The sequence below is a fragment of the Nicotiana attenuata genome, unplaced genomic scaffold (assembly GCF_001879085.1).
Source record: "Nicotiana attenuata strain UT unplaced genomic scaffold, NIATTr2, whole genome shotgun sequence".
Lineage (NCBI taxonomy): Eukaryota > Viridiplantae > Streptophyta > Magnoliopsida > Solanales > Solanaceae > Nicotiana > Nicotiana attenuata.
In genome coordinates this window covers 77,413-92,955 of record NW_017672747.1, presented here as the reverse complement: position 1 = coordinate 92,955, position 15,543 = coordinate 77,413, and positions in this window count along the sequence as shown.

Below are 15,543 nucleotides of genomic sequence, written 5' to 3'. Positions count from 1 at the left end.
AACAGGAACGGAGGCAATTCTGATGAAATCCCCTGAGCACCAAAGGGTTTTAATGAAGACCCTGAATGAAGCATACGTGCCTGCTGAAACTTCGGTGGAACAGTTGGAAAGAATGGCAGAAAGATTTTTCGCCGTCAATCAGATTTCATCCAGCAAAAACGACTTGCCTCCAGAAGGAGCCGCTCAGAACAAAGCCTTGCACTTAACCGTCAAATGTAAGGGATATTATGTGAAGAGGGTCATGGTAGACGGAGGTTCTGGGGTGGACATTTGCCCACTTTCCACACTACAGCGTATGGAAATCGGAACTGGAAGGATTCGTCCCAGCAATGTCTGTGTGAGAGCCTTTGACGGTATCAAAAGAGACACCATTGGAGAAATTGACCTAATCTTGACCATTGGCCCGATGGACTTCGAGGTGACTTTCCAAGTGCTAGACATGGACACGTCCTACAGTTTTCTTCTGGGAAGGCCTTGGATCCATGCTGCAGGAGTTGTACCCTCTACCCTCCATCAAATGGTGAAATTTGAACACGAGGATCAGGAGATCGTGGTTCAAGGAGAGGATGAACAGTCAATCTATCGGGACCCATCTGTCCCATGCCTAGAAGCGAGGGAAGGCAGTGAACACATAGTTTACCAAGCATTCGAAATTGTGGTGGCGGATCACCATGAAGAAGGAAATCCTTGCCCTCAACCCTTCCTATCCAATGCCTCGATTATGGTGGCCAAAGAAATGATCAGACATGGTTTCAAGCCAGGGAAGGGACTTGGAAAAGCTTTGCAAGGAATATCTGAACCAGTGACTCTGCCTACAACTGAAAAGTTCTTCGGGATAGGTTTTCACTCCACCCCAGATGATGTAGAGTGGGCGGATGAGAGAAAGAAGGAGGGATGGGTCTTGCCACAGCCACTGCCACATTTGTATGAAACCTTTGTCAAGCCGAAGTACAGTGAGGAGGAAGATGATGAGGCTTTTACGGCCGAAGAGATTGAAGAGATATGTGGGGCAATGAGAAATATACTATACGAAACCCACATGGTTCAGCCAGGAGAGGGCTCCAGCATCGCTGAGGTGCTGTATATGGGACCAAACGCCAAGCTGCAGAATTGGAAGGCTACGCCATTCCCAATCAGGCGGGAGTCTCGGTAGACCTGTCCTGCCACTTTTTCTGCATCGCGAGTTATTCCAAGGTGTAACCCGGGTGTTTTCTTTAGTTTCTTGTCTTTAAATTTCCCAATGTAAACCCTGTTATCTTCCCAATTCCAAGAAATGAAATCAATATTTCATCGTTCATTTTTTCTGATTTTGCTATTATTTCTTCTTTTCAGTTCTAATAATGCGGCTTTAAATAATATGACATGCTTGCGGACTTCATGCCCAGATCCGAACATGCTGTCTAATTGTGAAATAATGAACCAAGAGCCAGAATATTATGAAGAAGAGGTTTTTAGGGAAGTAAATCGAGAATTGGAAAAACTTGGGAATAAACCTAAAGCCAATGGTGCTGTTGAAGCAGCAAACAAGAACATCAAAAAGATTTTGAGAAAGATGATTCAGTGCTCCAGACAATGGCATGAAAAGTTACCTTTTGCATTACTGGGATATCGCACCACAGTGCACACATCGGTAGGAGCTACCCCATACCTTTTGGTCTATGGAACCGAGGCTGTTATACCCGCAGAGGTAGAAATCCCTTCTCTCCGGATCATCGTTGAAGCAGAGAGCGAGTGGGTGAAGACTCGGCTGGAACAGTTGTCTTTAATTGATGAAAAACGGATGGCTGCGGTTTGTCACGGGCAGTTGTACCAACAAAGAATGGCCCGCGCTTATAACAAGAAAGTGCGTCCCAGGAATTATGCCATACATCATCCGAAAGATATTGCCGAGAGGAGCGTTCTATCTGGGTGACATTGAAGGAAATGATCCCGAAGCAGCAGTCAATGCGGACGCAGTAAAAAGGTACTATGTCTAGATTTTCTGCGGTGACGACTTTGTTCAATTGAGATGACGAAGGATTTCATTCCCGCTATCCAAACACTATCAATCTTTCGCAAACCCTTTGAGCCAGTTACCCTCTTTGGAACTCGAAAGTACTATTGAAAGAAAAAAAGAAAAAAAAGGAAAAAAGAAAAAAAAAAGAAAAAAAATGAATGAAAAAAAGGAAGGAAGAAAGAAAGAAAAAAACAAACAAAAACAAAAGCAAAAAAAAACAAAAACAACCAAAAACAAATGTTTCCCTGAACTACGTCTGACTTGATTCCGAAAGGATACGTAGGTAGCCTCTTTCTGGGGTTCAGTCACACCAAAAAAAAAATCTCAATTCCCCAAAAAAAGAAACTGGGGCAGATGACATAATGGCTCGGCCATGAGCCCACCAAAACGGTTCCAAAGTTGTAATTCCATCCAAGATTCTTTTTACCCAAAAAAACCTTGTCTAAGTCCTTCCGATCAATTGGCAAAGGCGTGGGAATTGAAAACATCATTGTTGGAATCTGATGCAATCAAATTGAGAGAAATAAAATGAGAGAGTCTTATCGGTGAAAACCTACGGGCACCATAAGGTGACGGTGAATAGAGAAATTGAAAATGAGAGAGTCCGCTTAGTGAAAACTCGTAAAGAGCACTATCGGGCGATGGTGAGAAGAGAAATGAGAGAGGTCGATTGGCGAAAACCCGCAAAGGGCGCCGTCGGCCGAAAAGAAGACATCTCCCACCACTGAAAGAGTCCTGGCAAGGTTCCCTGGTTTTGAGATACGGGTCAATTAAGTTTACGAGAAGTTGGAAAGTTTGTGCGGGTCGGGCATCCAGTCCAAGAAGCATGTCATGTTTATTTGAAGCTTGCATGCACCTCCAGATAAGTCCTTCTCTTTCCCCCGAAAGGGACACTTCTCTTTAAATTCATCTTCTTGCTTACTTTTTCCTTGAATCCCTTTCGGTCTAACGCTGATTCCGAAACTATTAAAAAGAAAAGGTGGCAGGACTAGCTTTACAGGGCTCTCACTAACAAAAGCTAAAGAAAAGTACCCAGCCTCAGTGGATGCATCAAGTCAATCCCGACTGGCCATGATGGCGGATGCTCTGAAATCAAAGTTATTGAAAGAGAAAAACAAAAAACAAACAAAAAAGTCAAGGACAAAGGTCTTAAAGGCAGAATAAAGTGAAAGGCCGGAGCCCCATGCGGGCGAGTTGTCATGAAATTCTGAAAGATGAGCCATCCGGTTTGAAAAAGAAAAAGAATCTTCAAAACCAGCAAGCAGCAGAGGTTCTCAATAGAAGCTGGGCCAAAGTCAAGCAATTGAGACGATCAAGGCCACAAAACCAACCACCGTTTCAAACTAACAAATTGTTCATTGTTTGAAAAGTTGAAACAGGTGTAATCCAAAGCAACCATGCAAGAAGCAGGTGTAATCAATAGAAAATGTCCAGGAGCTAGAAGCAGCCTCGCAACAATAATCAACTCGAAGGGAAGTTTCCTCAAAAAATCTTTCCTGCATCTTTACTAAAAAAGAGAGAAAAAAAAAACTAAAATCATGATAGCATAGGGCCCCTTTTCCTAGATATCCCGGCATAACCCGCGGACCTCCCTGGCATAGAAGCGGGGTTGCCAACATATCCTTGGGATAAAAGAAAAACTCCCTTATACCTTTTTCTTTTATCGTGGCATAACCCGCAGACCTCCCTGGCATAAACAAAGGACCTTTTTCTTTTATCCCGGCATAACCCGTGGACCTCCCTGGCATAACCCAAGGACCTTTTTCTTTTTATCCCGGCATAACCCGTGGACCTCCCTGGCATAACCCAAGGACCTTTTTCTTTTTATCCCGGCATAACCCGTGGACCTCCCTGGCATAACCCAAGGACCTTTTTCTTTTTATCCCGGCATAACCCGTGGACCTCCCTGGCATAACCCAAGTAGCCTTTTTCTTTATCCCGGCATAACCCGTGGACCCCCCAGCATAACCCAAGGACCTTTTTCTTTTATCCCGGCATAACCCGTGGACATCCCTGGCATAACCCAAGGAGCCTTTTTCTTTTATCCCGGCATAACCCGTGGACCCCCGGGCATAACCCAATGACCTTTTTCTTTTATCCCGGCATAACCCGTGGACCTCCCTGGCATAACCCAAGGAGCCTTTTCTTTCAATCCTGGCATAACCCAAGGACCTTTTTCTTTTCCGGCATAACCCGTGGACCTCCCTGGCATAACCCAAGGAGCCTTTTTCTTTTATCCCGGTATAACCCGTGGACCTCCCCGGCATAACCCGAGGACCTTTTTCTTTTCCGGTATAACCCGGTCATTCTCCAGTATAACCTGGTAACTCCCCCTAGTTTAAGGCTTCATTCCCAAGGATACACAATCCTGATTTTATTGCTTAGATATGTGTCACAAATAACTCACGAAATTTTCCTAGTGAAAACTGGGGCAGAAAAATTTTGTTCGTTTGTTTGTTTTGGTGTCTGAGCAGGTTTGACCTCGAGGCATAGGATCTGAGGTAGCTGAAAAAATGAGTCTCCATCCAGAATAAAGAAAGGAAGAAAAGAACAAAAAGATGTGAATTCAAAATACTGAAGCGGACAAAGATGCGGACTGCTTAAAACCTGACTGAAGTCACAAGCTCCGCCTATCCCGCTTTGATCCCATGCTGAAGAAAGAACCAGCACCTACAGCTTGCGAGCATTAAGATTCAGATCGGGGTCCACAACAAAACCAGCTAAGACTCAAGATCAAGTTTCAAAAGATTTATAGATAGGAATCTTGTAACTCATAGTTGATAGGCATAGCTAGCTTAGCTTTGATTTTCCTTTTGGTGTAATAAGGAGGTCAGCAAGCAGTAGCAGCAGCAACAACAGTGAAATCACAGCTCCTAGTAGTCCCAGCTACCAAACTTTCCAGAACTACACTGACCTGATTCCTTTATAGCCAAGGATAAGTAGGCAACCTCTGAAGCAGGGTTCGGTCAAACGTTTTTCAAAAATGATTCTCATGGAGTGCCAAGCAGGCTAAAATCCCTCATAATTTCTCATTTATCTTTGCCCGAAAACCCTTCGTGTTTCCGAGCAAAGAGGGGCAGCTGTGAGCGCGTGATTTTTGCCTCGCTTGAATTACTCCTATAGAATTCTTAAAATTAGGATTTTTCTTTTATTATTTGAATTTTAGGGAATTAATTGCATGATTTTGTGTTTGTTTGCATTTTGTGTGCATTTTTAGTTGATATAATTCATAAAAAATATAAAAAAATGTAGTACCTTTGCATTTAAGACTCAATTTTATATTTTAGTTTTATTGGTCAATTAACATCACAAAATAGAAGAAAATAACAAAAAATGGTTCTTTTTGCATTTTTACTTTTAATTCTCAAATTGGTTTTACTTTGTTCGAAATTAGGAGTTAATTCATGAAAATTAATTAGTTTAGTTGTAGAATTAGATCAGGTCTTTATTTTTATTTTTGTATTAAACAAAAATTAAAAAAAAAAAAGGAACTAATTGAAAAGAAAATAAAAAAAGTAGAGAGAAACAGGCCAACCCAATTGAAATACCCCTCAATCGCCCAGTCCAAGCCCAAATCACGCCCATGCCTGGTCCAAATGCCCCAACCCTCAGACTTTTGAAACGACGTAGTATAGGGGTGTTACTACGTCGTTTCAGGTTCCCTAAGTGGTAAAATAATCCTGGCCCTCCATCCCTCATGATCCAATGGCCCTAATTTCACCATTAGTTTTTAATAAAATTGTCTGAAATTGCAAAAACCCTAAATACCAAACCCATCTTCCTCGTACCATTAGCTCCACCGCTCCTCCACCGTCCGCCGCCAGCCGGAAATCGCCTCCGCCGGCGGCCGGTCTCCAAATAACCCCAAAATTACACCATAGATGCTCCTCCACCTCCCCTTTCTAGATCCGAGCTTAGTTTCTTTCAAATCCCACCCCAATTCGTCGAATAATCCAAACCCTAGCGCCGCCTCCGCCGTGCACGGCGGCGCCACCTTCCAAATCTTACCAAATTAACACCCTAGAGCCTACTCACCCTCCTCTTTCCGAATCCACCATCAGTAGCCCTCGAATCACCCCCCAGTGGATCGAATTTTTGATCGAAGTTTGGCCTCAAACCCTAGTTTCAGGAATTGGGGGTTTACTGGTGGCTTGACCATTATGGGGTTTACCCGTGTGTTTTCTCATGAAAACACACGATTAAACACTAGTTTGGTCAAGCAATTTTAATCTGATTTTGCCCAGGCCAAGTCTCAATTCCGGTAATTCTTTTCTCTTTCATTTTTCTTTTTATGTTATTACTTTTTCCTATCTGTTCTTAGTATTTACTTTTTTGTTTTCTTAGATTTCTTTTTGTTAAGATTAATTTCTGTCCTTTCATCCATTTTGTTTCTTATTTGATTTTTTGATTCATGACTCAGTGATTCAATGTGTGATTGACTCTGTTTGTCTCCATGAATGCCTGTTCGATGGATAATGGCCTGTAGTTTGCTAATTTGAACCATTAAGGATTAAAATTAGATTTAAGTTTAATTTTTGAAAGTTTTTGATAATCGAAGTGTTGTTGATTACTGCTGAAAATGCTAGGACCTTTGGTTAATCAACCATGGTCACTTCATGACCAAGGTAACAGGGCTGGGGATTATTTTGATTAGGTTAGTAATTCATGAGTTGAATTAAGGGTAGTATAGGTAATTCAATAAAGGGAATCCTGCAGTAACCGAACTAGAACCCCCTAGTGTCTTCTAGAAAGGGGTTCTAGTTAGAATTTCGGGAACTTGGTAGTATAACTTGACCAACAAGGCATGAATTGAGGGACTAAGTAGTTACAAACTGAAAATAAATGAGGGACTAAAATGTAAAAGGAAAATCTGAGAGTTGCCCTAGTTTTGGTCTATAAAAGGGCAGTACCCCTGCCTTGCAATAGAAGTGGGAGAAGTTTTAGAAATCTGAAAAGTTTTAGAAGTTTTAGAAATCTGGAAGGTTTTGAGAGGGAAAAATCAGAGAAGTTTAGAAGGTTTTAGATCTGAAAATTCAAAAACCAGATTCAGTAGTCTAGAGAGATCCTAAAACTCTGAAAAATTCAAAAAAAAAATTCAAATCCTAGAACTTAGAGAAATTAGAAAAATCCAAAAAAAAAGACAATTCAAATTCAAATTCTTAGAGTGATCCTAAATTCCATTTGTTGAGTTAGCATTCCAGCTTATATAAGGTTGAAAATAGTTTGAACATTCCTGGTGTTTTGGTCGCTGAAGCTTCAGAAGTTCCTGGGTTTATTTCGAGTCTATTTTGGTTCATTCAAGTCTATTTTTGGTTATTTGTTGATGCTTTTCCTCTGCAATTGACTCCTGGGTTGCTGTGATACTATTTTGGGTTTAAAATTGATCTTGTTGCTGCTGTGTGCTGCTGATTACTATCTGATGATCTTCTGATCCAAAATTTTCCTTTTGTGTGGTATTATCCAGGTATTCCTTTGAGCTATGTATGAGGATTATTTTATGCACATGTAGAGGATTCAAAAATCATGCAAATGAAGAATTTGTTGAAGTTGAATTGATGTTGAATATGCTGCTGCTATCTGATTATGATCCTAGTCTAAATTTAGAGCCATAGATGCTAATTTATGTTTGTTATTGTTGTAGTGTAGTTTTAGTTTTGGTTTGTACTTAAATGAACAATGGACTGTGGTCGCCTATATGCCTGTTTAAATCTGGTCTAAGTTAGCTGAATACGAATTAGTTCAATTTGCTGAATTTACAAATGTTTCAATTCGGAGCAGATGCTAGATCTAAATAAATGTCATTAATTAGTCCGTTAGTTCGAAATTAATTAGTCCCCCCTTTAAGTCAATTAATTTCATTAAGTCAAGGGCCTGTGCGGTTTGGGCTCAAGTCCCAATTTTGTTGCCCTCGCGCTGGGCCTGTTCAGAAGCCCATTTGGAATAGCTTCTTATACAAGCTGACTACAATTTCCTCCTTCTCGGGCTAGTCTCAAAATCCTATTTGCTGAAGGCTTGAATTCTTTTAAAAGTTGTAATTTAATTTTGTAATGCAAGTTTGAGCCCTTCAAGTTAAGTAGCAAGCTCAAATTAAGAGGGTTTTCAATGAGGGAGATCCTTTTGTTTGAGTTTGGACTTGATCTTGAGGCCCGAATTCGCCTGAATGCTTTTAATAAAAGTTCATTAATAATATTAATTAATTAGGTCTTTTAGAGACAATCCTTAATAGAGAATAATAGTTCATTTTAGGATGGCCTTTAAAATAAATCGAGGTGCGCTGCGCCAAACAAAATTCATAAATTGCGTGGCCCTTTTTAAATACTCACATTAAAATACTTAGAACTTTGGACGTGCCATTTAGCGAATTTTCATGGCCTCCCTCAAAGTTAACAACGCGTTAGTTGCTCTAGGCGCGTTATTTAATAATTTTGCCTTGCTAAACTCGGGTGTGCATTTCATGTGACAGAAATCTAAATCCCAAAACGTTGAATAAAATGTGTCGTGGATCCGAGTGCATTTCATGTGACGTGATCCAAAAACACGTTTTAAATGACGTTCAACCTTCCTTAAAAATTAATTAAAAGCGGTAAATACTTTTAAAATTGCACTATCGGATGAACATGTGTTAAAATCTGATATTAAGCTATTTATAATAGTTTAAGCGACCGTGCTAGAACCACGGGATCCGAGGGTGCCTAACACCTTCCCTCGGGTCAACAAAATTCCTTATTCAGAATTTCTGGTTCGCAAACTTCATTTGGAAAGTCGAAAATTTCCTCGATTTAGGATTCAAGATAAACCGGTGACTTGGGACACCAAAAGCCAAACCTATCCCAAGTGGCGACTCTGAAATAAATAAATAATCCCATTTCAAATAATGTCACTTAAATTGGAAATACTCCCTTATACATTATCCTTCGGGGTAGGTGTGTAAAAAGGAGGTGTGACAGCTCTGGCGACTCTACTGGGGTGTGTAACCCGTGGACCTCCCTGGCATAAAACTAATTCTGAACTCATTTAATGTGACTTGGGACACCAAAAGCTAGACCTAACCCAAGTGGCGACTCTGAAATAAATAAATAATCCCAATTCAAATAATGTCACTTTAATTGGAAAAACTCCCTTATACACTATCCTTCGGTGTAGGTGTGTAAAAAGGGGGTTTGGGATTTGGACGAGTTATGCCAGGGAGATCCCAAGGACCTTTTTCTTTTATCCCGACATAACCCGTGGACCTCCCTGGCATAACCCAAGGACCTTTTTCTTTTATCCCGGCATAACCCGTGGACCTCCCTGGCATAACCCAAGGACGTTTTTCTTTTATCCTGGCATAACCCGTGGACCTCCCAGGCATAACCCAAGGACCTTTTCTTTTATCCCGGCATAACCCGTGGACCTCTTCCCCGGATCGTGGCTCCCTAGCACCCAAGGCCTTTTTTCTTTTCTCCCGGCATAACCCGTGGATCTCCCTGCATAACCCGTGGACCTCCCTGGCATAACCCGAGGACCTTTTCCTTTCGCTCCCTGGCATAACCCAAGGACCTTTTTCTTTTATCCCGGCATAACCCGTGGACCTCCCTGGCATAACCCAAGGACCTTTTTCTTTTATCCCGGCATAACCCGTGGACCTCCCTGGCATAACCCAAGGACCTTTTTCTTTTATCCCGGCATAACCCGTGGACCTCCCTGGCATAACCCAAGGACCTTTTTCTTTTTATCCCGGCATAACCCCCCTTTTCTTTATCCTGGCATAACCCGTGGACCTCCCTGGCATAACCCAAGGACCTTTTTCTTTTATCCCGGCATAACCCGTGGACCTCCCTGGCATAACCCAAGGACCTTTTTCTTTTATCCTGGCATAACCCGTGGACCTCCCAGACATAACCCAAGGACCTTTTTCTTTTATCCCGGCATAACCCGTGGACCTCCCTGGCATAACCCAAGGACCTCTTTTATCCCGGCATAACCCGCGGACCTCCCTGTCATAACCCAAGGAGCCTTTTTCATTTATCCCGGCATAACCCGTGGACCTCCCCGACATAACCCGAGGACCTTTTTCTTTTCCGGCATAACCCGGTCATTCTCCAGCATAACCTAGTAACCCCCTAGTTTAAGGCTTCATTCCCAAGGATACACAATCCTGATTTTATTGCTTAGATATGTGTCACAAATAACTCACGAAATTTTCCTAGTGAAAACTGGGGCAGAAAAATTTCGTTTGTTTGTTTGTTTTGGTGTCTGAGCAGGTTTGACCTCGAGGCATAGGATCCAAGGTAGCTGAAAGAATGAGTCTCTATCTAGAATAAAGAAAGGAAGAAAAGAACAAAAGAAGTGAATTCAAAATGCTGAAGCGGACAAAGATGCGGACTGCTCAAAACTTGATTGAAGCCACAAGCTCCGCCTGTCCCGCTTTGACACAATGCTGAAGAAAGAAACAACACCTACAGCTTGCGAGCAGCAAGATTCAGATCGGAGTCCACGGCAAAATCATCTAAGAGTCAAGATCAAGCTTCAAGAGATATATAGATAGGAATCTTGTAACTCATAGTTGATAGGCATAGCTAGCTTAGTTTTGATTTTCCTTTTGGTGTACTAAGGAGGTCAGCAAGCAGTAGCAGCAGCAACAACAGTGAAATCACAGCTCCTGGTAGTCCCAGCTACCAAAAACTTCCAGAACTACACTGACCTAATTCCTTTATAGCCAAGGATATGTAGGCAACCTCTGAAGCAGGGTTCGGTCAGACGTTTTTTTAAAAAGTGCTTCTCATGGAGTGCCAAGCAGGCAAAAATCTCTCATAATTGCTCATTTATCTTTGCCCGAAAACCCTTCGTGTCTCCGAGCAAAGAGGGGCAGCTGTGAGCATGTGATTTTTGCCTCGCTTAAATTATTCCTATAGACTTCTCAGAATTAGGATTTTTCTTTTATTATTTGATATTTAGAATTTAATTGCATGATTTTGTGTTTGTTTGCATTTTGTGTGCATTTTAATTGATATAATTCATAAAAAATACAAAAATAGCACATTTGCATTTAGGATCCCATTTTTATATTTTTAGGTTTACTAGTTAATTAGCATTACAAGAAATAAGAGAAAATCACAAAAAATAGTCCTTTTGCATTTTTACTTAGTTTTCTTTTAAATTAGGATTTAGTTAATTTTAGAAAATTAATTTGTTTAATTTTAGAGTTAAATCAGGTCTTTTTATTTTTAATTTTGCATTCAACAAAAATATAAAAAAAAATTATGAGAAAAAGAAAAGAAAAAGAAAAGAAAATTAAAAGGAAATGAAAGTCTTAATAAAGACCCAATTTGGGCCATTTTAATAGCAGCCCAAATGAGAACCCCTTCCCAAATCCCAAACCCGTCCAACCCAGTCCAAGCCCAAAGGTCACCCGGTGCAACCCCAAATCGAACCAAAACGACGTCGTTTGGGGCGTTTTGATCCTGACCGTCTAGGTTCTTTGATCGGACGGTCAGGAACTGAGGGTTGGTTGATATATTATTGTCCAAACGACACCCCCTACCCCCAAACCATCGTCTCTCATACCCCTGTTAATTCCGGCGTAACGCCACCTAGCACCACCGTCCCCCAACCGTCCGCCGCCGACCGAAAATCGCCTCCGCCGGCAGCGATCACCCAATGGCTACCAAAAATACACCCCTGCTTCCTCTCATCCTCCTCATTATGGATCCAAGCCTAGTTTCCCCCAAATCCCCCTTGAACCCTTCGAATAAGAGAAACCATAGCGCCGCCTCCCAAACCTCCCCAAAATCATAGCCCAGACTCTTCTCACCTCCCTCTTCCCAAACCCCTAACTGGTTTCCTTCGAATATCACCTGAGTTTCTCGAATTTCAAATCGTAGAATGGCAGAACCCTAGAAGTTCGAGTTTGTTGATTTCTTCCCAATTTCTTGAGTCCAAAAACTGATTTGAGTCACAAAATAATGCTTCCGTTTGTTCTTGGCAAAGAACAAACATTTAGCATCATTTTGGGACTCGAATTGAAGTCCAGTCCTGTTCGATCCTTGCATCGGTGAGTTTCTCTTATTTCTTTGCTATTAAAATTAGTTTAAACATAGTTTTTTCTTTGTTTCTGTTAATCCATTCATGTTTTCTTTATGCTTTATTTTTCTTGTTCTGGCAGTAATCAGTACTCTAAGTTTTGTAGTTTAAGTTTTTGATTTCTTCTCTGATGTTAGTTTATGTTCATGACTTAGTTTGATTGATTAATTTTTACTTGTTTTCCTAACTTCATGTTTGATTGATAATTGCCAATAGTATTTTAATTTGAACTGTTAGGGATTAATTTAGGATTAAAATCAGGTTTAGTTTAAGTTTTGGAAGTTTTTGTTAATTGAAGTGTTGTTTGATTATTGCTGAAAATGCTAGGGCCTTTATTAATTAACCATGGTCAATTTTTTTTGACCAAGTCTAAGGGGGTTGGGGTTAGTTAACATAGGTTAGTAATTTCAGAACCAATGTAGGGGTAGTAAAGGTAGTTCATTAAAAGAATCTTGCAGTAACTGAATTGGAACCCCCTAGAACCTTCTAGATGGGGGTTCTAATTTGAAATTTAGGAACTTGGTAGTATAACTTGACCAATAAGGCATGAATTGAGGGACTAAGTAGTTAAAAACTGAAAATAAATGAGGGACTAAAATGTAAAAGGAAAATCTGAGAGTTGCCCTAGTTTTGGTCTATAAAAGGGCAATACCTTGCCTTACAATACAAGTTTTAGAAGTTTTAGAAATCTGAAAGGTTTTGAGAGGGAAAAATAAGAGAAGTTTAGAAGGTTTTTAGATCTGAAAATTCAAAAACCATTTTCAGCAGTCTAGAGAGATCCTAAAACTCTAAAAAATTCAAAAAAAAAATTCAAATCCTAGAACTTAGAGAAATCAGAAAAATCCAAAAAAAAAAGAAAAGACAATTCAAATTCAAATTCTTAGAGTGATCCTAAATTCCATTTGTTGAGTTAGCATTCCAGCTTATATAAGGTTGAAAATAGTTTGAACATTCCTGGTGTTTTGGTCGCTGAAGCTTCACAAGTTCCTAGGTTTAGTTCGAGTCTATTTTGGTTCATTCAAGTCTATTTTTGGTTATTTGTTGATGCTTTTCCTCTGCAATTGACTCCTGGGCTGCTGTGATACTTTTTTGGGTTTAAATTTGATCTTGTTGCTGCTGTGTGCTGCTGATTACTATCTGTTGATCTTCTGATCCAAAATTTACCTTTTGTGTGGTATTATCCAGGTATTCCTTTGAGCTATGTATGAGGATTATTTTATGCACATGTAGAGGATTCAAAAATCATGCAAATGAAGAATTTGTTGAAGTTGAATTGATGTTGAATGTGCTGCTGCTATCTCATTATGATCCTAGTCTGAATTTAGAGCCATAGATGCTAATTGATATCTGTTATTGTTGGTTTGTACTTAAATGAACAATGGACTGTGGTCACCTATATGCCTGTTTAAATCTGGTCTAAGTTAGCTGAATACGAATTAGTTTAATTTGCTGAATTTACAAATGTTTCAATTCGGAGCAGATGCTAGATCTAAATAAATGTCATTAATTAGTCCGTTAGTTCGAAATAAAAAGTTTACTGTGGCTCAGCCTGGAATTGAAATATTTGAAGTCATTTGTAATAAGTAGCCTTGCTTGGATTACATGTTATAGGTGATTTGTTTTTTCATATAAAAATCAGTAGATCCATTGACAATATGTTTGTCTGGTTAGCTTAGTGGATTCTATTTGAGCCTGTAAAATCAACCACCCAATCATTCATGTTTAAGTTTTAGAGCCTGCTAATTAAATCTATTCTGTCCAGTTACTGGTCATTAAAAGCAAAGCAAAATTTGGCTCATTGAGTCATTATTAATGGACGTTGAAAAATTGGTTACACTAGTAAGTAATTTATTGAACAATACTGGTCTGGTTTATACCTGGACCGTCTGGGCCATAAGGAATTGATTTAACATGGCCTAGTTATACAATAACTGTCCAGAATTAAAACCATGCCCACCCCCTTCTAAATTCAATTGATTTCATCAAGTCAAGGGCCTGGGCGGCTTGGGCCCAAGTCCCAATTTCGTTGCCCTCACGCGGGGCCTGTTCAGAAGCCCATTTGGGGCAGCTCCTCATAAAACTGGTCGAAATTTCTCACTATTGGGCCAAATTTGAAGCCAAATGCTGAGGGCTTTAATCAAAATTATGGGTTTAATTTGGTAATGCAAGTTTAGGCCTTCCAAGTTAAGTAGCAAGCTTGAATTAAGAGGTTTTCAATAACGAAGATCCTTTTGTTTAAGTTTGGACTTGATCTTGGGGCCCGAACTTTCTCTAATGCTTTAAATAATGATTAATTCATAATGTTAATTAATTAGGCCTTTAGAGACAATATTTAATAGAAAATAATAGTCCCTTTTAGGATGGCCTTTAAAATAAAACGAGGTGCGCTGCGCCAAACAAAATTCATAAATTGCGTGGCCCTCTTTAATTACTTTTATAAAATATTTAGAAATCGGGTAAGCCATTTAGCAAATTTTCATGGCTTCCCGCAAAGATATCAACACGCTAGTTACTTTAGGCGCGCCTTTTAATAAATCTACCTTCTTATACTAGGGTGTGCATTTCATGTGACCCAAATCCAAATCCCAAAATGTTGAATAAAAAGTGTTGCGGATCCGGGTGCATTTCATGTGACGTGATCCAAAAATACGTTTTAAACGACGTTCAAATCTTCCTTAAAATTCAAATAAAAGCGGTAAATAATTTTAAAATTGCACTATAGGATGACATGTATTAATATCAGATATTAAGCTATTTATAATAGTTTAAGCGACCGTGCTAGAACCACGGGATCCGGGGGTGCCTAACACCTTCCCCCGGGTCAACAGAATTCCTTATTCAGAATTTCTGGTTCGCAGACTTCACTTGGAAAGTCGAAAATTTCCTCGATTTGGGATTCAAGATAAACCAGTGACTTGGGACACCAAAAGCCAAACCTATCCCAAGTGGCTACTCTGAAATAAATAAATAATCCCATTTCGAATATTGTCACTTAAATTGGAAAAACTCCATTATACACTATCCTTCGGGGTAGTGTGTAAAAAGGAGGTGTGACACAAGGCACTCCGTAAGAACCAGGTCCGTGTAGTCGGCAGTGTGCCTTCTCTCCTGTCTGGACAGTAGACACTTGTTGACAAACTCAAACAGGACCTTGTGCTCAGGCCTCATCTCACTTTTCTGCACAAACCTGGCTTCAGGCACATCTTCAGCAGCTTTAGCATCACAGAAATTCCTAGTGATTTGAAGAGCAGTAGGGAGAGATTGCAGACATGGCCCACCTTTGCCTTGTATAGTCATCATACCCTTCACTAGGTATGTCCAGAATATCACCCAGTTTGAGTGCATCAATCTCCACTTTTACTCCTTTCACCAGGCTGGTGACTACCCTATTCTTCACAGTGGCATTTGCCATAAACTCAATCAGTTCTTTCCTGGCCAGCCTTCCATCCATTTCAAGGACCATGTCCTTCCACCCTTGTGCAGTA